Raw genomic sequence first — 24,524 nt, forward strand, 5'->3', positions numbered from 1 at the left:
AGTGTCTGTCTTTTTCCCTGAGGTTGGTTTCTTGTAAGCAGCAAAATGTTGGGTCCTGTTTGTGTAGCCAGTCTGTTAGTCTATGTCTTTGTATTGGGGAACTGAGTACATTGATGTTAAGATAAATTAAAGAAAAGTAATTGTTGCTTCCTGTTATTTTTGTTGTTAAAGTTGGGATTCTGTTCTCTCGGCTGTCTTCTTTTAGTTTTGTTGAAGGATTACTTTCTTGCTTTTTCTAGGGTATAGTTTCTGTCTTTGTGTTGGTGTTTTCCCTTTATTATCCTTTGAAGGGCTGGATTCATGGAAAGATATTGCATGAATTTGGTCTTATCATGGAATACTTTGGTTTCTCCATCTATGATAATTGTGAGTTTTGCTGGGTATAGTAGCCTGGGCTGGCATTTGTGTTCTCTTAGGGTCTGCATAACATCTGCCCAGGATCTTCTGGCTTTGATAGTTTCTGGTGAGAAGTCTTGTATAATTCTAATAGGCCTGCCTTTATATATTACTTCACCTTTTTCCCTTTTCCACTTTTAATATTCTATTTTTATTTAGTGCATTTGTTGTTCTGATTATTATGTATCAGGAGGAATTTCTTTTCTGGTCCAGTCTATTTGGAGTTCTGTAGGCTTCTTATATGTTCATGGGCATCTCTTTCTTTAGGTTTGGGAAGTTTTCTTCTATAATTTTGTTGAATATACTTGCTGGCCCTTTAAGTTGAAAATCTTTATTCTCATCTACTCTTATTATCTGTCATTTTGATTTTCTCATCATGTTCTGGATTTTTTGGATGTTTTGACTTAGGATCTTTTTGCATTTTGCATTTTCTTTGATTGTTGTGCCCATGTTCTATATGGAATCTTCTGCACCTGAGATTCTCTCTTCCATCTCTTGTATTCTGTTGCTGATGCTCGCATCTATGGTTCCTGATTTCTTTCCTAGGGTTTCTATCTCCAGAGTTGTCTCCCTTTGTGATTTCTTTATTGTTTCTACTTCTCTTTTTAGGTCTTGGATGGTTTTGTTCAATTCCATCACCTATTTGTTTGTGTTTTCCTGTAGCTCTTTAAGGGATTTTTGTGTTTCCTCTTTGAGGGCTTCTAGCTCTTTATCACTGTTCTCCTGTATTTCTTTAAGTGTGTTAGTAAAGCCCTTCTTGATGTCTACTACCAGCATCATGAGATATGCTTTTAAATCTGGGTCTAGCTTTTCAGGCGTGCTGAGGTATCCTGGACCAGCTGAAGTGGGAGTGCTGGGTTCTGATGATGGTGAGTGGTCTTGGTTTCTGTTAATAAGATTCGTATGTTTGTCTTTCACCATCTGGTAATCTCTGGAGTTAATTGTTATAGTTGTCTCTGGTTGGAGCTTCTTCCTTTTGTGATTCTGTTAGCCTCTGTCAGCAGTCCTGGGACTTCAGCTCTCTCCTGAGTCTCAGTGGTCAGAATAATCTAGGCAGGCAAGCTCTCATCTTGCAGGGAAGGTGCACAGAGGTCTGGAATTCAGACCTGACTCCTGGCTGAAGATGAATGCCGGAAACAGGGCCTGTCCCAAAAGATGTGTTGCCTCCGAAGTCCACAAGCTGACCTGTGCAGACTGGTCTCCAAGGGACCTGGCACACAAGATGGCTCCCTCACCTACTCAGGCAGTCAGAGCCCTTCCCAACTAAATTTCTTAAATTGAACCATCACTGCATCTCTTGGATTATGCCTATTTGATCATGATGTATTCTTGTATTTGGTTTGTGAGTATATTATTAGGTATTTTTGAATCTATATTCATAAGGGAAACTGGTCTCTAATTCATTCTCATTCTCTCTCTCTCTCTCTCTCTCTCTCTCTCTCTCTCTCTCTCTCTCTCTCTCTCTGGTTGAATCTGTGTGTGGCTTGTGAATCAGGGTGACTATGGCCTCATAAAATGAATTTGGCAGTTTTTTTTATGTTTCCATTTTGTAAAATAATGTCTGGACTATTGGCATTAACTCCTCTTTGAAAGTCTTGTAGAATTCTGCATTAAAACTTTCTGGCCACCAGTCTGCACCATCACCTCTACCCTCTGCAGATTGGCATGCCCAGATCCTCATCCCATAGCCCTGTCTGTCTCCCAAGAGGACTGCTCTAACCAGGGGGCACAGGTAAGATGCCTGCCCCAACCCCCATGCCAGCTGGGACACCACAGAGCTCAGAAGATTTGGGATCTGCCCTGCCCTGTCAGAGCCCGAACTCTATTCCCTCTGCACCTTCACCTTCAGTCTAGGCAGTTTGACATGACTGAACCCTATCCCACAGCTCTGCCTGTCTCCCAGGAGGCCTGCTGCAACCAGGGGCACAAGAGAGCTGCTCTAACCCACACAGCACTGCCTGCCTCTGAGGAGCCCTACTACAATTTCCAGCACCCAGGCCAGTTAACACCAGAGACAAATAGATGTCTAACGGCAAGTGGAAAAACATCATCAATATAAATTTGCAGTGCAAACTGGCAAAATCAGAACCCTGCTCTTCTACTACAGCAAGCCCTGGATAGCCCAACACACTTGAAGAGCAAGTTTCTGACCTTAAATACCATCTCATGAAGATGATAGAAGCCTTTAAAGAGTATATAAATAATTCCCTTAAAGAAATACAGGAAAACACAGTCACATAGGTACAAGCCCTTAAAGAGAAAACAAAGAAATCCCTTAAATAAATACAGGAAAATATAATTGAGCAGGTAAAGGAAATGAAAAAACATAAGAAACACAATTTACATCAAGCCTAAATTAAATGGAGTAAAAATAATCAAGACAATGCTTCTCACTTTCTTCATATCTATTCAACTAATAAGCAACTTCAGCAAAGTGGCTGGATATAAAATTAAACAAATTAGTAGCTGTGAGAGTTCTTCAACTGAAGAATGAAAAATTGGTATATATCTACATTGGAGTACTATTCAGCTGTTAAAAAAAATTCTATGAAATTTACTGACAAAAGGATGGAACTAGAAAAAAAATCATCCTGAGTGAGGTAACCCAGACTCAGAAATATAAATGAGATATGTATTCCCTTATAAGTGGATATTAGCTTTTGAGTGAATGATAATCATGCTGCAATCCATAGACCCATCAAGGCTAAGCAAAAAGGAGGGCTCTAGAGGGAAAACGTGGATCTCCCTGGGAAGAGTAAATAGAATAGATTCTTCAAGTGGATTGGAGTCATATGAAGATGGAAACTGAAGAGATCAGGTGGGCTTAGGAGGGATAGAGTGAGAGAGTAAGGAGAGAGACAACTGGAATGAGGGGTATTTATTCAATGTATAAACTTAATGTAATGGAAAACCTCCTGGAACCTATGAGTGACCCAAGCTAAGACTCCTAGTAATAGGGGATACAGAGCACTGAACTGGCCACTCTCTATTAACAGGCAAGGCTTCCAGCACAGGAACTAGGACATTAATACAGTCACAAAATTTTCAACTTAAAATTTGTTCTGCCTGTAAAATATGCTGGGATAATGGTGGCAGAAAACTTGTGAGTTGTTCAAGTTGAGGCCCATGCCACTAGAGGAAGCCCACACCTGAAACTGCTTGGATTGTCAGGTACCAGAGGATGGACAGCCCAGAGACACAGGATTGAACCAAACATGACTTTCAAAAAATTAATGACATGAATAATAATAATATTTTGCTATACACATAGATTGGTACCTAGTCCAACTGTCATCAGACAGGTGTTATCCAGAAGCTGATGGGTTGCAAATGCAGAAACCCACAGAAAAACACTAGGCAGAGCCGGGGTAAACCTGAAATAGAGGGGCAAAAGATTGCAGGAGATAGAGGGGCCGAGGACACCATGAAAACACAGCCCACACAATCAATTAAGCAGGGACCATAGGGGATCACAGAAATTGAAGCAACAATCACAGATCCTGTATGGGTCTGAGTTAGGTCCTCTGCATATATGCTATGGTTGTGTAGGTTGGTATTGTGTGGGTGGGAGTGGGGAGTGTCTCTGATTCTTTTGCCTGCCCCCTTGGGGCTCTTTTCCTTCTACTGAACTGTCTTGTCACCTTGATATGAAGGTTTTTGTCTAGTCTTATTATAACTTGTTATGTCATGTTTGATTGATACCCCTGGGAGATTTTTTTCTTTTTTGAGGAGAAATGAAGGAGTAGATTTAAGAAAGAAATGAAGTGGTGAGAAGGATGGGGAAGTGAGGAGGGAGAAGAAACTGTGGTCAGGATGCAATGTATGAGAGAAGAATAAACGAAAAAAGCCTTGATACTGAATATAGCATATGCTTTAGTCATGTGACATGAATAAATCAAGTTGCTACTGAAATGGAAGTTCCATCTTTATTGGTTTGATTTCATTTTTCTGAAATATGCTATGCATGCTACAGAAGAGAATAGCAATCAAAAGTCTTATGCATCTATGCGCTACAATGGGTTGCTTGACACTAGCACAATAGTGCTACCATTATTTGGAGGAATAAACATGTGCTTTTCATTTGGATATAAGGCCCTCTCCACAAAATGAAATGCATGCCTGCCTGGTATTGTCAACTGAGTCAAGAAATTGTGGCAGGATAGGTTGTAAGATCTAGAGAACATATTACTAACATTTTCCTAAGTGCACACAGAATTAAACGACCCCCAAATACCCACTTTTATACCCATAAGTAGTACATCTCTCAACATTCATAAGACATGCTTTTTTGTATAGTGATTATTAATACAGAAACTCATAAATGATCAACATGCAGATAACAGGAGGCTGTGGTGTGCTTATCTATAAATGAGACAATTATATCACACCTAAAGATTTGGAATTATTGGGAAAGTGGGGAATAAACAACTGAAAACAAGAGGCAGTGGAAAACTGCTGCAGAACAATGACTCTGAGGCATGGCAGGGCCACTGCATACATGAATTGGCAATGGTTCTGATTGCCTGCACAAGGTTAAATCAGTAGAATCCCATTCCTATTTGACGAACTATTGGCAGTTGATTCTTGCTAGGGAAGGATGATTTGTTTACTTTGAATATTTTTTTTCTGTGCTTTAGTGACTAACCCTATACTTGAGTGCATACTGGAAACATTGATTCAGTAGCTTTGAAAAACAGCATTTGAAGTTGTGAGAGAAAAGTGGTGGAAAGGCACTGGAGGAATTGGGATGGGGAAGGAATAAGGATGAATTTGACCAAAATGCATAAGCCATGTATTAATTTCTCAAACAATAAAGGATCAGTTCTTTTTCTGTTGCTGTGATAAAACACCATGATTAAAATAAGTTATAGAAAGAAGAATTTATTTTGACTTATAGTTCTAGAAAGATAAGACTCTGTCATGTTAGGGAGGCATAGGATCAAGAGGAGGCATGGTGGCAGGAATAGGAGCCTATTTTGGGAAATTTCTTATTTTAACGACCAAAAATAAATATTTAGAATTATTTTTAATTATTTACATTCTAATTTTTGCTCCCCTCTGGGTTCCCCCTCTCACAGTTCCCCATCCTATTCCTCCTTCCCCTTGCCTCTAAGAGGATGATGCTCTTCCCCCACCGCATTAGGCTTCCCCCTTCTCTGGGAACTCAAGTCTCTCCAGGATTAAGAGCAACGTCTCCCACTGAGACCAGACAAGGCAGACCTCTGCTATATATGTTCCAGACTTGCCCATGTATGCTCCTGGTTGTTGGCTCTATCTCTGGGAGCTCCCTAGGGTCTGGGTAAGTTGAGACTGTTGGTAAAAGAAAATATTTTGAGACAAATGAAAGTTAAAGTAAAACATCATTATTGAGATTCATCAAAAGCTATTTTGAGAGTAGTTTATAAGTATTACTTTAGCACAAAAGAGCTCAATCTTATATTTTATTCCATACTTCAACAAAAAGAACAACTAAACTCAATGTCAATGAAACAAAGCTTATAACAGAAATGAGCAAAATGGAATACAGACAAATTATAAAAATCAATAAAAGCAATAATTTAAAAATGCAAACATTATTGACAATCCTTTGCTTGTACTAACTACTAACATAGAGAGAATCATAAAATATGAAAATATGTTTTAAATATTATGAGCCAAACTATAAAAAGTAAATAGAACATGATGATAATTACATGATATCACCATTCATGCTGTGTTTACAATATAAGTAAGAATACAGCATATTTGAATTTTCATACCAACTGATATACCAAATAAATTCTTCAGGAATTAGAAGTATACATTTTATAAAACACCTATACTCCCCCCCAAAAAAAACCCATCTACAATAGTACTAAAAACATTCTATGTATTCACTGAATATTAAATGAATTGTGGTCTGAAAATAACTACTGATATTAAGTACAATATTTCTCTCATAATGATTAAATGCAATGAATTATATTAATTATCCCATAGCTGCCATACATTAAGAAATATTTGCTACATTTCCCTTTCTTTCAAGAAAGTGTTTCTCTTTGTAGCCCTAGCTGTCCTTAGACTCACTTTATAGACAAGGCTGGCCTCCAATTCAGAGACCTAACTGCCTCTGCCTCCTCAGTGCTAGAATTAAATGACTGTGCCACAAAGTCTGGCTCATTTACTACTTTCTGTGTACCTGGCAGTGGAAAAAATTGATTGCTCATACTTTCTGTCCTTGAGGACTTCCATTGTAATAGTAAAATGAATGTAAATAACTTGCTGAGCGAAGAGGTAAGGGGTTTATGGAAGAAATGATATCTAAGCTGGTTCATAAAAGAAGTACACAATTTTTATAGAGAAAATACAGAATGGTTGAAAATATACTTGTCCAGCATAAGTCATTTTCTGGGGCTGTACTTTTCACTAAATGAGAGCTGAGTGCTATATAAAAATTATTTGCTGATTTCATATCAAAATTTGGAAATGGAAGTACTATATTTTAATAAGTGTAAAAAGTTATTTCACGTTGTGGAAAAGAGAAACTGTCCTCTGGTTTTCACCAACCTTTGACCATGACCATGGTGTGTGTGTGTGTGTGTGTGTGTGTGTGTGTGTGTGTACAAACTCTAAAGCAATAAAGTTTAAAAATGACATTTCAAGAGGGACTGTTTCATTCAAAGAAGAAAGGAAATGTTGAAAGTGAGATTGTCACTGAAAAATGAGAAAGAAATTTAGGGATAAATAGAAGATTGCAACAATTCTGATGACATGTGACATTGATGTGGATTCCACCTGCTTATTTAGAGATGAGTAATCTCTTCTTGTATCCCACGCAATACATAAATGCCATATCCTGTGCACAAAGGTAGGTTTGGCATAGGATCATTATAGTAAGATAAGTGATAAAAATTGATTGTCTTCAAATGAAAGAAGGAAATATGACAACTCCTTGAATTGGATAACTCATAATACCTTTCATTCTGTGACACTAAGTACTGTTGATTATCTCTAATAATATAAGAGAATGACATAAAAAGCATCAAATGTGTAATAAGTACAGTACTTATTGATTTGCCTGTACAAAATACCACATAAGTTTCTGAAATTTTAGCACAAAATATAAGAAATTATTTTCCGACTTGAGGTCAAAATATAATTGGTAAATGAGACACCTACTTATAAGGAATTACCAGTAACAATATTGAAAACATAGGAGGGCTGACTCTTACAAAGAACTGTAATTCTTTCATGATTACTTAGATTAAAGAAGCACCCTCAATTACTTGATGATTTTTCAGGGAGGTGCAAACAAACACTAAAATATATAACTGTAGAAATAAACAAATGCAAAAATAAGCAATCTTTTAATTAGCTTTCTGAGCATTTCATATGAGATTTAATCAAATTCAACCTCCCTCTGCCAATGCTTCCAAGGATCTACCCCTTCTCTGACTACCCTACACAGTTTAGGGTCCTTTTTTTCCACTTTTTTGCATCAAGGCTAATTAGTACTGCAGAAATATTCTTGGATGTATGCCCTTACACTGGAGTGTGCTCTACGTATCAGGGGTATAGATTTAGAAAATACAGACCCTTCCTCTACCAGTAGCTAAGAATTAAGGTTTACCAATAGTGCTTTATCTAAGGATTGAATTTCATCCCTTGTTCCCCTCTCCCTACTGAGATTTTTCTTGTTTAAGAAAGAATTCTTTCAGCTTACACTTCCACATTGCTGTTCATCACTAAAGGAAGTCAGGACTGGAACTCAAGCAGGTCAGGAAGCAGGAGCTGATGCAGAGGCCATGGGGGGATGTTACTTACTGGCTTGCTTTCCCTGGCTTGCTCAGCTTGCTTTCTTATAGAATCCAAGACTACCATCCCAGAGATGGTACCACCCACAAGGGGCCCTCCCCACTTGATCACAAATGAAAAAAATGTCCACAGCTCCATCTCATGGAGGCAATTCCTCAAGGGAGGCGCCTTTCTCTTTGATAACTCCAGCTTGTTTTAAGTTGACACAAGAAACCAGACATTACACAAAGGATGGATGTTTTGCTTGATGATGGTATAAGCTAGAGAGCTTTAAATGAAAATTTAATTACCTGAGTCTCTTAAATAAGAAAACTTCAAATCTGAGGCTCAATTACCTGACAGTGGTAATCAGTTAAAAAACATTTCAATGGACCTTCCCAACATGCTAATAAAGGAATAAATAGATATTATTCATTTATTATTCATTTATTATTAATTTTTTAATGAGTCCAATCTTAAGCCATACTCAGAGTCTCCTTCCACCAAGAGATGTAACCTTTAAAGGACGGTGTAACAATGTACAAAAACAAAACAAAACAAAACTCTAAAAACACAGATAGTAAAGAGATTGCTGCTATCTTATCTCTTTGACTTATGAAAATATCATTTCTGGTTAGGCCTCTGTTTCAAAAGTAACAATCTGGCTTTTCCATTTGCCTAAGTCTAAGACTGGATTGGTGATAGGTCTGAAGCAGACCTCTCAAATGGCAGTGCTGATAACAATGTCCTAAACAGATGGACTCTGACAAGGTAAACAGAAGAGACCTATCAGAATTATACTTGACCTCTCAATAGAGACTCTAAAAGGTAGTTGGGCCTGGAAAGATATCTTACTGGGTGTAAGAAACCACAGATTTCAACCTAGACTACTATATCCAGAAAAACTCTCATCAATCACCTTAGATGGAGAAAGCAAAATATTTCAAGAAAAATCCAAATTTAAACAATATCTATCCAAAAATCCAGCCTTACGAAAATACTAGAAGAAAATGGCAACCCAATGAAGTCAACTACACAGAAGAAAATTAATCATTCCACAGAAGCAAAAACAAGATAATAAAATCAGACAAACATACACACACACACACACACACACACACTAACATCAACAACATCAAAATAATAGGAATTAACAATCATTGGTTATTAATATCTCTCAATATCAATAGACTCAAATCACTAATAAAAAGATACAGACTAACAGAATGAAAGTAAACAGGATCCATCATTCTACAGAATACATGAAACAAACCTCAGCAACAACGATATTACCTCAGAGTAAAGGGCTGAAAAAGAAGTTTTCCACAGAAACTGCTCCAAGAAGGATACTAGAGTAGCCATTCTAATATCTAATAAGATAAATTTCAACCAAAATTATCCGAAAGAGATGGGAAAGGAGACTTCATAACTATGAAAAGAAAAATCCAAGATGACATCTTAATTCTGAATATATTTGCGCCAAATACAGGGGCATCCACATTTGTAAAAAAGAAAATTACCCAAGCTTAAACCACACATCAAACCCCAAACGTTGATAATGGGAGACTTCAACAGTGGACTCTCACCAATGGACAGGGCATTGAGACAAAAACTAGATAAATAATTAAAGTAATAGATGTTATGAACCATATAGACCTAGCAGATATCTACAGAACATTTCACTGAAACACAAAAGAATATACCTTCTTCTCAGACCCTCATAGAACCTTCTCCAAAACTGAACATATAGTCAATCACAAAGGTACAAAAAGTCTATAGAATACCAAATAAATGGAACCAGAAACAAAAATCTTCTTGTCACATATTTATCAAAACACTAAATTCACAGAGTAAAGAAAGAATATTAAAAGCTGCAAAGGAAAAAGGCCAAGTAACATACAAAGGTAGACCTTTCAGAATTACACCAGACTTTTCAACAGAGACTATAAAAGCCAGAAGAGTCTGGTCAGAGGTCATGCAGACTCTAAGAGAACACAAATGCCAGCCCAGGCTACTATACCCAGCAAAATTCTCAATCAACATAGATGGAGAAAACAAAATATTCCAGGACATAATCAAATCCAAACAGTATCTTTCTACCAACCCAGCCTTACAAAGTTTCCTGGAAGGAAAACTCCAACACAAGGAAGATACCTGCACCAAAGAAAGGACAAGATATTAAGCATCTCACAACAAAGTCAAAAGCAGGGAGCCACAATCACATAAAACCACCTACAAAAACAAACATATCAGGAAACAACAGTCATCTCTCTTTAATATCTCTCAATAGTAATGGACTCAACTCACCTATAAAAAAGACATAAGCTAACAGACTGAATACACAGACAGGATCTAGCATTTTGGTGCATACAACAAACATACCTCAACAACAAAGACAGGCATTATCTCAGAGTAAAAGGATGGAAAAATGTCTTCCAAGCAAATGGTCCAAGGAAACAAGCTGGAGTTGCCATCCTAATATCTAATAAAACAGGCTTCCAACCAAAAGTTTTCAAGCATGATGAAGAAGGACACTTCATATTCATCAAGGGGAAAATCCACCAAGAGAAAGTCTCAATTCTGAACATCTATGCCCCAAATGCAAGAGTACCCATATTAATAAAAGAAACTTTACTAAAATTCAAAACTCACATTAAATCTCACACAAAAATAGTGGGAGATTTTAATACCCCACTCTCACCAATGGACAGGTCATTGAAACAGAAACTAAACAGAGACACAGTGAAACTAAGAGAGGTTATGAACCAAATAGATTTAACAGATATCTACAGAACATTTCACCCTAAAACAAAAGAATACACTTTCTTCTCAGCACCTCATGGTACATTCTCCATAATTGACCATATAATTGGTCACAAAAGAACCCTCAACAGATACAAGAAAACTGAAATAATCCCATGCATCCTATCAGACCACCATGGCCTAAGGCTGGTCTTCAATAACAGCAAAAAAAAAAAAAATACAGAAACACACATACACCTGGAAACTGAACAACTCTTTACTCAGTGATGACTTGGTCAGGGAAGAAATAAAGAAATTAAAGACTTCCTGGAATTTAATGAAAATGTTGACACATCATACCCAAACCTTTGGGACACAATGAAAGCAGTGCTAAGAGGAAATGTCATAGTACCTAAGTGCCCTGGTAAAGAAACTGGAGAGATCTTACACTAATAACTTAACAACACACCTGAGAGACATAAAACAAAAGGAAGCAAATTTACCCAAGAGGAGTAGAAGGCAGGAAATAGTCAAACTCAGGCCTGAAATTAATCAAATAGAAACAAAGATAAAAATACAAAGCATCAGCAAAACCAAAATCTGGTTATTTGAAAGACTCAACAAGATGATAAACCCCTAGCCAAACTAACTAAAGGGCCAAGAGGCAGTATCCAAATTAATAAAATCAGAAATGAAAAGGGAAACATAACAACAGAAACAGAGGAAATTCAAAAAAGTCAACATATCCTACTATAAAAAGCCTACACTCAACAAAACTGGAAAATCTAAATGAAATTGATGGTTTTCTAGACAAAAGCCTCATACCAAAGTTAAATCAAGAGCTGGTAAACTATATAAATAGGCCCATATCACACAAGGATATAGAAGTCATTTAAAAATTTCAAAAAAAAAAAAAAAACAGCCCAGGGGCAGATGGATTTAGAAGTCTACCAGACCTTCAAAGAAAATCTGATACTAACTTTGCTCAAACTATTCCATAAAATAGAAGGAATACTACCTAACTTGTTCTATGAAGCCACAATTATTCTGAAACCTAAAAGGGAACTTCAGACCAATCTCACTTATGAATACCAATGCAAATATACTCAAAAAAATTCTTGCAAAATGAATCCAAGAACACATCAGAACCATCATTCATCACCATCATGTAGACTTCATCCCAGGGATGCAAGGTTGGTTTAACATATAAAAATCCATTAATGTAATCCACTATATAAACAAACTCCAAAACAAAAAATCACATGATCATCTCCTTAGATGCTGAAAAAGTATTTGACAAAATACAACACCCCTTCATGTGAAAAGTATTGGAGACATCAGGAATTCAAGGCCCATACCTAAACATAATAAAAGCAATTTACTGCAAACCAACAGCCAATATCAAATTAAATGGAGACACACTTGAAGCAATCCCACTGAAATTGGGGACAAGACGAAGATATCTACCCTCCCCATATCTATTCAATATAGTACTCAGAGTGTTAGTTAGAACAATCAGACAACAAAAAGAAATCAAGGGGGATACAAATTGATTAAGAATAAATAAAGGTATCACTATTTGCAGATAATATGATAGTATACATAAGCAGTATACATAAGCATAAGTATACATAAGCAGCCCCCAAAATTCTACCAGAGAACTTCTCCAGCTGATAAACAAATTCAGCAAAGTGGCCAGATATAAAATTAACTCAAATAAATCATTAACCTTCCTTTATACAAAAGATAAGCAGGCTAAGAAAGAAATTAGGGAAACAATTCCCTTCACAGTAGCCACAAATAGTATAAAATATCTTGGGGTAATTCTAACCAAACAAGTGAAAGACCTATATGACAATAACTTCAAGTCTCTCAAGAAAGAAATTGAAGAAGATCTCAGAAAATGGAGAGATCTCTCATGCTCATTGATTGCAGAATTAACATAGTAAAAATGGACATCCTGCCAAAGGCAATCTATAGATTCAATGCAATTCTCATTAAAATCCCAACACAATTCTTCAAAGACATGGAAAGAGCAATTCTCAGATTCATTTGGAAAGGCAAAAACCCCAGAATAGCGAAACAATTCTTAACAATAAAAGAAGAGCTGGGGGAATCAACATTCCTTACCTTAAGCTTTACTACAGAGCAATAGTGATAAAAAAAAAAAAAACTGTATGGTATTGGTACAGAGACAGTCATGTTGAACAATGGAATAGAATTGAAGACCCAGAAATAAAACCACACACTTACCTTCACTTGGTCTTTGACAAAAACACCAAAAATATACAATGAAAAAAACAAAGCATCTTCAATAAATGGTGCTGTTCCAACTGGCTGTCTGTAGGCAGAAGAATGAATGTGTAGACCCATATTTGTCACCTTGCACAAAGCTCAAGTACAAGTGGATCAAGTATCTCAACATAAAACCAGATACCCTGAATCTAATAGAAGAGAAAGTGACAAAGAGCCTTGAACTCATTGGCACAGGGGGACAATTTCCAAACAGAACTCCAGTGGCTCATGCTCTAAGATCAAGTATTGATAAATGGGACCTCATGAAACTGAAAAGCTTCTGTAAGGCAAAGGACATAGTTGATAAGACAACCCGACAACCAACTAATAAGGAAAAAAACTTCACTAACCCCACATCTGATAGAGGGCTAAGATCCAAAATATATAAAGAACTTAAGAAGTTAATCACCAAAAATCCAAACAACCCAATCAAAAAAATGGGGTATAGAACTAAACCAAGAATTCAAAACTGAGGAATCTCTAATGGCTGAGAAACACCTAAAGAAATGTTCAAAGTCCTTAGTGATCAGAGAAATGTAAATCAAAATGACCCTGAGATTCCACCTCACACCAGTCAGAATGGCTAAGTTCAAAACCACAGGTGACAACACATGTTAGAGAGTATGTGGAGAAAGAGGAACACTCCTCCATTGCTGGTGGGATTTCAAACTGGTACAACCACTCTGGAAATAAGTCTGGAGGTTCCTCAGAAAATTGGAGATAGATCTAGCTGAAGACCCAGCTATACCACTCTTTAGAATATACCCAAAAGATGCCTCACCATGCCACAGGGGCATGTGTTCTGCTGTGTTCATAGTGGCCTTACTTTTGATAGCCAGAAGCTAGAATCAACCTAGATGTCCCATGACAGAATGGATACAGAATATGTGGTTCATTTACACAATGGAATACTACTCAGCTATTAAGAACATCCTGAGTTTTGTAGGCAAATTGATGGAATTAGAAAATATCATCCTGAGTGAGGTAACTCAGACCCAACAGGACTTGTATGGTATTTACTCAATAATAAATATATATTAGCAAAATAAAAAAAATAAAAATGCAAATGGCCTGAATGTTTTAACTCAGAATTCTACCAGACTTTCAAAGAAAATCTTCAAGGTATTCCATAAAATAGATGCAGAAGTAACATACAATGAGCCCAAATTCATTTTATGAGGCTACAGTTACCTAAACCTTATAAAGACTCAACAAAGAAAGATATTTTCAGACCAACTTCCCTTATGAACATTGTACAAAAATACTCAATATAATATTCACAAACTGAATCCAAGGACATGTCAAAGATATCATTCACCAGGGTCCAGTAATCGTCTTCCCAGTGATACAGGGATGTTTCAATATAAGACAATCCATCAACCTAATCCACCATAAAAACAAACTGAAAGAAAAAAATCACATTATCATCTCATTAGATGCTGAAAAACCCTTTGACAAAATCCAACATCCCTTCATATTAAGTCTTGCAGGGATAAGTGATACATGGCACAAACCTAAACATAATCAAAGTAATATATAGCAAGCCAATAGCCAACATCAAACTAAACAGAGAGATACTTTAAATCAATTCCATTAAAATCATGTACATGAAGAGTGCCCACTCTCTCCCTATGTATTAAATTTAGTACTTGAAATTCTAGATAGAGCAATAAGACAATGATAGGAAGTCAAGGGCATATAAATTGGAAAGGGAGAAACCCAAGAACCACTATGGCAGATGAGAAAGGATATATATATATATATGAGTAACCCTTAAAATTCTACCAAAGACCTCCTACAGCTGATAAACAATTTCAGCAAAGTAGCTGCATACAAAATTAACTCAAAGAAATCAGTAACCTTTTTTCATACAACTGATAAGCAGAGTGAGAGAGAAATTAGGAAGCAACACCCTTCACAGTAGCCACAAATAATATAAAATATTATTTGTAACTCTAACCAAGCAAGTGAAAGACTTGTATGACATGAACTTCAAGTGTCTGAGGAAAGAAATTGAGGAAGGTCTCAGAAGATGGAAAGATCTGCCATGTTCATGGATTGGTAGGATTAACATAGTAAAATGGCCATCTTATGAAAAGCAATCTACCAATTCAAAGCAATTCCCATAAAAAATTCCAATATAGTTCTTTACAGATCTTGAAAAATAAATTCTCAACTTCATACGGAAAAACAAAAGCAAAAACCAGGTGTGTATGTGTTGGTGAATGTGAGTACGGAGGATCAGTGGCCGCCATTTCAGCGAGCTAGCAGATGCTGTTGAAGGGGTGGATGCTGAGCTGCAGAAGCTGCTGCCCTGCTCTCCCTCGCTGGCTCCTTTAATCCCATTGTTTCTTTTTTTTTTTTTTTTTTTTTTTTTTTTTTTTTTTTTTTTTTTTTTTTTTNTGTAGACCAGGCTGGCCTCGAACTCAGAAATCCGCCTGCCTCTGCCTCCCGAGTGCTGGGATTAAAGGCGTGCGCCACCACGCCCGGCCCCATTGTTTCTTTTAGATTCGCTTGGGCCTAGACGCCCATGGCCCGGATAATATTAGGGTTGGGCTGTACAGCTGCCTGGGCCTATGGTGTAACAATAGCAACAGCAGCATTGGTGGTGGTGGCTGCAGCAGCCTACTTATTGAGCACAGGCGCACAGAAACCCACACAGGCGAGTAGAGAAAATGGCAGACAATATTGATAATTGAAGCCATGCTTGAGGCCCCTTACAAGAAAGATGAGAGCAAGCTGAACAGTGCTAACTGCCATGAAGAACGTAGCAAAAAGAGAGAGAAAAAAGCAAGAGCAGAAGTCGTAGACATGAGAGAAAAAGAAGCAAAAGTAAAGAACGGAAATGAAGTAGAGATAGAGATAGGAAAAAGCAAAAGCCAAGAGCAGAAACGAAGTAGAAGCAAAGAATGGAGACGAAGCCGCTCACGAAGTTGGGATAGAAGATTCCGAGGCCCTACAGAAGTCTCTACAGAAGACGTCTCAAAGCAAAAGTCAATTCAAGAAAGACAGGAGCCCTACAAGGGAACCTATTGATAATCTCACTCCTTGGGAAATGGATGCAAGGACTGTTTTCTGCATGCAACTGGCAGCAAGAATTCGACTGAGAGATTTGGAAGAGTTTTTCTCTACAGTTGGAAGGTTCAAGATGTGAGAATGATTTCTGAAAGAAATACAAGACGTTCCAAAGGAATTGCCTATGTGGAATTTGTTGAAGTCAGTTCAGTGCCTCTAGCAATTGGATTAACTGGCCAACGAGTTTTAGGAGTACCAATCATAGTCCAGGCATCACAGGCAGAAAAAAAAAAAACAAAAACAAAAACAAAAACAAAAACAGAGCTGCTGCAATGGCAAACAACTTACAAAAGGGAAGTGCTGGACCTATGAGGCTCTATGTAGGCTCATTACACTTTCACATAACTGAAGATATGCTTCGGGGGATCTTTGAACCTTTTGGAAGGATTGAAAGTATTCAGCTCATGATGGATAGTGAAACTGGTCAATCTAAGTGATATGGATGGACTTATTACATTTTCTGACTCAGAATGTGTCAAAAAGGCTTTGGAACAGCTTAATGGATTAAAGTTAGCTGGGAGACCATTGAAAGTTGGTCATGTTACTGAACAAACTGATGCTTCTAGTGCTAGTTCATTTTTGGACAGTGATGAACTAGAAAAGACTGGAATTGACTTGGGAACAACTGGACATCTTTAGTTAATGGCAAGACTTGTGGAGGGTACCTGTTTGCAGATTCCATCTGCCACACAACAAGCTTTACAAATGAGTGGCTCTTTGGCATTTGGTGCTGTAGCAGATTGGCAAACACGACTTTCCCAACAGACTGACACCTCAGCTTTAGCTTCAGCTGGGTCTGTTCAACCTCTTGCAACACAGTGTTTCCAACTTTCTAACATGTTTAATCCTCAAACAGAAGAAGAATTTGGATGGGATACAGAGACTAAAGATGATGCCATTGAAGAATGTAATAAACATGGAGGAGTCATTCCTATTTATGTTGACAAAAATTCACCTCAGGGCAATGTGTATGTGAAGTGTCTATCTATTGCTGCGGGCTATTGCTGCTGTCAATGCATTGCATGGCAGATGGTTTGCTGGTAAAATGATAACAGCAGCGTATGTACTTCTTCCAACTTACCACAACCTCTTTCCTGATTCTATGACAGCAACACAACTACTGATTCCAAGTAGATGATGAAGGTCCCTTATGTGTATAGCTTTTTTTTTCTCTTGAGAATTCATCTAGAGTTATCTTTTAGTTAGATAAAAATAAAGAAGCAAGGGTCTGCTGTCATTTATATACAACTCCTGTTATCTTGAAAAATAAAATTGTTAACACGGAAAAAACAAAAAACAAAAACCTCAGGATAACAAAAACAACCCTGTACAATAAAAGAACTCCTGGAGGTATCACCATCCCTGATTTCAAGATATACTACAGAGCAATGATAATCAAAGCTGTATAGGACTGGCATAAATACAGACAGGTTGATCAATGGAATAAAAGTGAAGACCTAGAAATAAAGTCACATGCCTATGAAGACTTGCTATTTGACAAAGAAGCCAAAACAACAAAATGGAAAAAGAAGGCATCTTCAACAAATGGTGCTGGTTTAACTGGATGACTGCATGTAGAAGAATGTATATAGAACCATATCTATTACCCTGCACAATATACAAGTCAAAGTGGAACAAAGTCCTCAGCATAAAATCAGACATACTGGTCTGGGGTATGTCAAGCTACCCTAAGAAGCCTGCTTTCCCCTCTGGACTTCATTTTGCCTCCAGGCTCTCTACCCTATTTTATCAGAACTGTACAGCCTGAGCCATACAGGTTAGAGTCCCTTCCTTATCCCATCTTCTCTGTTCACTGAGTCCTCTGGGGCATGTCAAACTGACCTAAGCTGCCTGCTATCCCCTCTGGACCCTCGTTTTCCCACGCCCACCTTTCCATCTTCTTTCATCAGACCTAAGGATCCTGAAACATATAGGTTAGCTGTCTTACCTCACCCATCTTCCTGCTCACTGAGTGCTCTGGGACAAGCCAAGCTACCTTGAACGATCTGATAGATCTGCTATATTCTCCCCCACCCTTTCTGACTACCTTCATAAGACCTACGGATCCTGAACCATACATATTAGCATCCCTTCCATCATCCATTTTCCCTGCTTGCTGACTCCTCTGTGGCACGCCAAGCTGCATTGAGCAGCCTACTAGCCCAGGAGGTTCTCCATTCTCCCACCATCTCTCTGCCCACCTGCACTAAAACTGCATGCAGATACTGAACCAAAAAAAAGACCTGTGAATCCTGTATAATACAGGCATGCAGATACAGAACCATACAGCCCAAGAATACTTAATCAGGCCTGCCACACAAGACCTTTAAGGTTAACTCTTATCTCAATACCTACTACAACAGAAACATCTAGGGACCAAATCCATCCAGATAGCTTATAGCCCTAAAAACATAGTAAACAAATGACAGGGCAATATGATCCTTCCAGAGTGCTGCTACCCTATAACAGCAAGCCTTGGACATTCTAACAAAACACAACTGAAGAACAAAAATGATGTTAAATCCAATCTTATAAACATGATAGAGAAATTTAAAGAGCAAATAAAGAAATTCCTTAAATAATTACAGAAAATACAACCAAACATGTAGAAGTCTTTAAAGAGGAAACAAATAAGTCCCTTTAAGATATACAAGAAAATACAATTAAACAGGTGAAGGAAATAAATAAAACTGTGCAAGATGTTAAAGTGGAAATAGAAACAATAAAGAAATCACAAACTGAGGGAATCCTGGAGATGGAAAATGTAGGAAAGAGAACAGGAGCAACAGTTGCAAGCATCTCTAACAGAATACAGGAGATGAAAGAGAGAGCCTCAGGCTTAGAAGATACAATAGAAGAAATTGATACACCCATCAAAGAAAATGTTAAATCTAAAAATTTCCTGAAACAAATCATCCAGGAAATCTGGGATAACACAAAAAGACATAATCTAAGAATAATAGGAATAGAAGAAGATGAAGAGTCCCAGCACCAAGGCTCAGAAAATATTTTCAACAAAATCATAGAAGAAAAATTTCCCAACATAAAGAAAGAGATGCCTATAGACACACAAGAAGCTTACAGAACACCAATTATACTGGACCACAAAAGAAAATCCACCTAGCATATAATAATCAAAACACAAAATCTACAGAACAAATAAAGAATATGAAAAGCTGCAAGGGGAAAAAGGCCAGGTAGTATTCAAAAGACCTATCAGAACTATACCTGACCTTACAACAGAAACTCTAAAAGCTAGAAAGGTCTGAACAGATATTCTTGCAATCTCTAAAAAGCCACATATTACAACCTAGTCTACTATACTCAGCAAAACTCTCCATCACATAGATGGAGAAAACAAAATATTTCAAGAAAAATCCAAATTCAAATGTCTATTCATGAATCTAGCCCTACTGAAAATACTATAAGGAAAACACTAACCCAAGGAAAATAACTACATCCAAGAAAGCACAGAAAATAAGTAACTCCAACCAGCTAAAAGAAGGAAGGCATTTCTCCTACTCTCTCTCTTCTTCCAATATCTCTCAATATCAATGGACTCACTTCCCCAATAAAAAGACACAGGCTAAAAGAATGGATGTGAAAACAGGATCCATCATTCTGCAGCATACAAGAAACACACCTCAACCATAAAGGTAGACATTGCCTCAGAGTCAAGGGTGGAAAAAAGGTTTCGAAGCAAATAGAGCCAAAAAGAAAGCTGGAGTAGCCATTCTAATATCTGATAAAATACACTTTCAACTAAATTTAATTAAAAGAGACAGCAAAGGACACTTCATACTCAAAGGAAAATCTACCAAAATGATATCTCAATTCTGAACATCTATGCCCTAAACATAAAGGCATATGTAAAGGAAGCATTGCTAAAGATTAATTAACATATCAAACCCCACACATTAGTAGTGAGAGACTTGAACACCCCATTTTTACCAATCAATAGATTACCCAGACAAAAATTAAACAGATAAATAACTAAATTAACAGATAATATGAGCCATTTGGACCTAACGGATATCTTTAATCATGAATTTTGCAATCAAATGGATGGGACTAGAAAATATCACCCCAAGTGAGGTAACCCAGACCCAGAAAGACACATATGGCATGTACTCACTAATAAGAGGACATTAGTCATAAAGTACAAGATATCCATGCTCTAATTCATATACCAAAAGAAATAGGGTAATACGGTGTCCCAAGGGAGGATGTGTGAACCTCACTCAGACGGGGAAAGAAAATAATCATCAGAGGTGGATGGGGATAGAGAACTTGGTGGGAGAAAGGGCAAGGTGGGTTATTGGGTGTGGGTGGAGGGTGGTGAGAGAGGGCTGGGCATAAGAATGGAAATCATGTTGGGGGTATCTCTGGGACTAACAGGAGATCTGGGATGGGGGAGGCCATGAGGAATCTCTGGGGGTGACACTAGCTAAGATTCCTACCAGCAGAGAGTATAGAGACTTACATGGCTACCTCCTGTAGCCAGACAGGACTTCCAGTGGAAGGAGGAGAACATAGACCCATCCACAAAATCTTCAATCCAAAATTTGTTCCACCTTCAAGATGTGCAGGGATAAATATGGAGCTGAGACTAAGGCCAACAAATGACTGTCTCAACTTAAGGCCCATCCCTGGGAGAGAACCAACCCCTGATACTCTGCTATGCTTGCAAACAAGAACTTAGTGTAACTGTTTCCTGAGATTCTTCATCCAATAGTGAATAGAAACAGATGCACAGATTCATAGCCAAACCTCAAGTGGAGCTCAAAGAGTCTTGTGTAAGAGTGGGGGATAGAAATATGTGAGATGAGTCCATCCCATAATCAGCCACCAAATGCAGACACTATTGCATATGCCAGCAAGATTTTGCTGAAAGGGCCCTGATATAGCTGTCTCCTGTGAGGCTTTGCCAGTGCCTGGCAAATACAGAAATGGATGCTCACAGTCAGCTATTGGATGGAACAGAGGGCCCTCAATGTAAGGGCTATAGAAAGTACCCAAGAGCTGAAGGGGTCTGCAACCCTATAGGTGGAACAACAATATGAAGTAATCAGTACCCCCCAAAGCTTGTGTCTCTAGCTGCATATGTAGCAGAAGATGGCCTAGTCGGCCATCATTGGGAAGAGAGGCACCTTGGTCTAGCAAACTTTATATGCCCCAGTACAGGGGAACACCAGGACCAAGAAGTAGGAGTGAGTGGGTAGGGGAGCAGGGTGGGGGAAGGTATAGGAGACTTTTGGGATAGCATTTGAAATGTAAATGAAGAAATATATAATAAAAATGTGGGAAAAAAAGAAATATATGAGACAGCCTTGTTAAGGGCACCAGAGGAAGACCTACAGAGTCAAGTAACTTGGCCCTATGAGAGCTCACATAGACTTAGACACTAACCAAACAGCATGCAGGGGCTAACCCTAAGCCTCGTACATATTTATAGCAGATGTGCAACTTAGTTTTCATGTGGGTACCCTAACAGAGTATGGGTTATCTCTGACTCTGTTGCTTGCCATTGAATCCCCTTCTTCTACTTGGACTGCGTGGTTGGGCCTAAGTAGGAGATGATGCACATAATCTTGCTAGGACTAGATTTCCCAGGGTAGCATGATATACAAGGGGGAATTCCCCATTTCTGAGGGGAGTGGGTAGTGGAGATAAGAATTTGTAAGGACAGGACAAGGAGGAGAGGACGGAGGGGGCTGTGATAGGGATGTAAAGTGAATAAAACATAAATTATGGAAAAAGTATTTTAACAATAAGTATTTATATATAAAATTAAAATGAATGTTTATTTCTTGATGGAAAACAGTTTATATAAGATGGAAGAAAGGTTAAAATGATTGGATGTTTCCAAACAGAAATGCAAGGTAAAATGTTTATGTGAGTTGTAATAAAGATGGCTACATGTTTCCAGAACTGAAGGGAAAAAGAGAATGTTTTCACAAATTGTAAGGATGTTAGTTAGTGATTTAAGCTTTGTAAAATATGTGACTTAAACATAAATATATATGATATTAAAATGTCAAAGTTCAAAGTTTATCATATTCATGTTAAACTTACTCTACTTCAATAAAGTTCTCACAAGTTATTAATCTAACCTTGCCTTGATAATGGTTATAAATACTGGCTACTAAATCTTTCTGAAAAAATGTAAAATGTTCAAAGACACTAGCTCAAAAACTATAAATTACATTTTAGTTGTTTTTAAATCATTCATGTTTATGTAGATAACTTTCCAAGCTTTATATTAGGGCTCAAAATGCATGATTCTATTCAAACTGCTTGCAGTATACATTAATTGGTCTACGAGGAGAGTTTCAATATAGAGTAAAACAGTCCATGATCCTGCTGTTTTATCTAAAACTTTCATCTCTTTTTGTCATCTTTAAAAAATGCCATGTCTTTCATGACATTACTTATAGCCCCCAAAGAGAAGTCATAATCAAACAAGATCATTTGTTACCAAAAACTCAAATACATAAACAAAAAAGAGGAATAAATAAACTGTTCAAGAGCAACTTGCCAAGGAAATTTATCCTTTAAAATTAAAAACTGTTTCTCTCCATTTTACCCTGAGAGCTGCAGAAAAACAACACATGAAACAAGAAATTTTGATTCAAACTCATGATTTTCTTTTTTTGGTAAGGACATAGACAAGATCTGAAACCAGTTCCCTTTATAACTTGTAGCCTAGGCTTCTCATCTGTGCTCTCTGCTACAGGCCTTTTCTGGAATCCATCAAGGTGGGTAAAGTCATACTGTGAATTGGTACAATAAGACAACAGTCTAGTTGCCTCTACATCCAAATATTGGATGGAGAAGATTGATTTCCCAAGCAAGAGCTGTTTATGTCATTGTGACGTTACAAAATCAGAAATGGGGGCAGTGTTAAGGGCTCATATGGTCTGCATTTCTTTCCCAGGCACAAACACTGATCCCATGTGGCCTATGACTTACTGGAGAAAACTACAAACACAAGATAAAGCCTAGGAGGAATGTCCTCTGGGGCAAAAGAAGACAATGATGCCAGGGAAGGAAGATAAGTGGATTCAGATAAGTAGGTGATCAGGCTCTGCTTCTTGTGTTTATCTTTAACTAGCTTAACAATATACAAACAACAGTGGGAAAAATTAAAGCTGTTCTTCACTTTTGATGTGAACTCAGTCTTCTGTCTCTGACATAATCCTCCTTTTCATGTCCCCACATCTGTGCTGGTCAGAGAACTTTTCCATGTTCTATGACTCAAATATATGGTTTCTTTAGCAATACAGTCTTTTAGATACATCCTGAAGAGTAACTGAGAGCACTGGAAATAGTCTGTAATGTTGGAGTCTTTGGAACCTCACTGTTCCACAACTCTAAAAGAAATAACCCATTCCTGGGACTAGGCTTTTCATTTTTCATGCTGTGGTGTCTAGTGGGGGCACTGTTGCCCTTTTATACAATAACACCATTATTTTTATCTCTGTGTGCATGTGCATATGTGTGTGAGTGTGCGTGTGTGTGTGTGTGTGTGTGTGTGTGTGTGTGTGAGTGTGCGTGTGTGTGTGTAGATACATATTTTAGGAAGCTTCTATAGCACTAGGTTTCTATATTAGTGATATTTATCCCACACCCAGTTTCCCTCTTATACCTTGCTCTCCCTTCACCCCAACTATAATTTAGCCCTTTCTGTTCCATAACTCCTCTTTTGTCTTTATACCTATTTATTCTAGCACCCTTCCCTTAGTAATTTCCTGATATCCATACATATTCAAATAAAACTCACGTGTCTAAAGATTCAATGTTAACATCCACAGATGATAGAAAAAAACACAATAGTCATAAATCACTTTATAGCAAGCACCCTACCAAAAAATTTTCAACATTCTTATCCAACAGAAACTATGCAAGTTAAATCTGCTTCAGATCCCATCTCACCCGAATTAAGAGGAACATAAGAAGTGAAAAGGAAAAGGTTGGCAAAGAGGAAGAGAAAGACTGAAAAAAGACTAAAAAAATGCTATATCATGAAAGCACAGGGAGGCCTAGTGAGACAGGAAGGGGACCAACCTGAGGCAGACTATCAGTTAAGAGAAATGTGGGAAAGAGGGTCAACAGAGACAAGTTATATCTGAAAGTTTCATAATGAAATCCATTATACCATATATTGATTTTTTAAAACAATTTTAATAGATGAATAGTATGGGTAACATTTAGAATGTAAATAAATGAAACAATTTAATTTT

At 37.6% G+C, this 24,524-nt stretch overlaps 1 pseudogene; it reads left to right on the plus strand.

Moving 5' to 3' along the window:
• Positions 1-15,881: 15,881 nt before the first annotated feature.
• LOC110287228 lies at positions 15,882-17,419 on the plus strand (annotated as a pseudogene).
• Positions 17,420-24,524: the final 7,105 nt, after the last annotated feature.

Source organism: Mus caroli, chromosome X, assembly GCF_900094665.2.
Source record: "Mus caroli chromosome X, CAROLI_EIJ_v1.1, whole genome shotgun sequence".
Taxonomy (NCBI): Eukaryota; Metazoa; Chordata; class Mammalia; order Rodentia; family Muridae; genus Mus; species Mus caroli.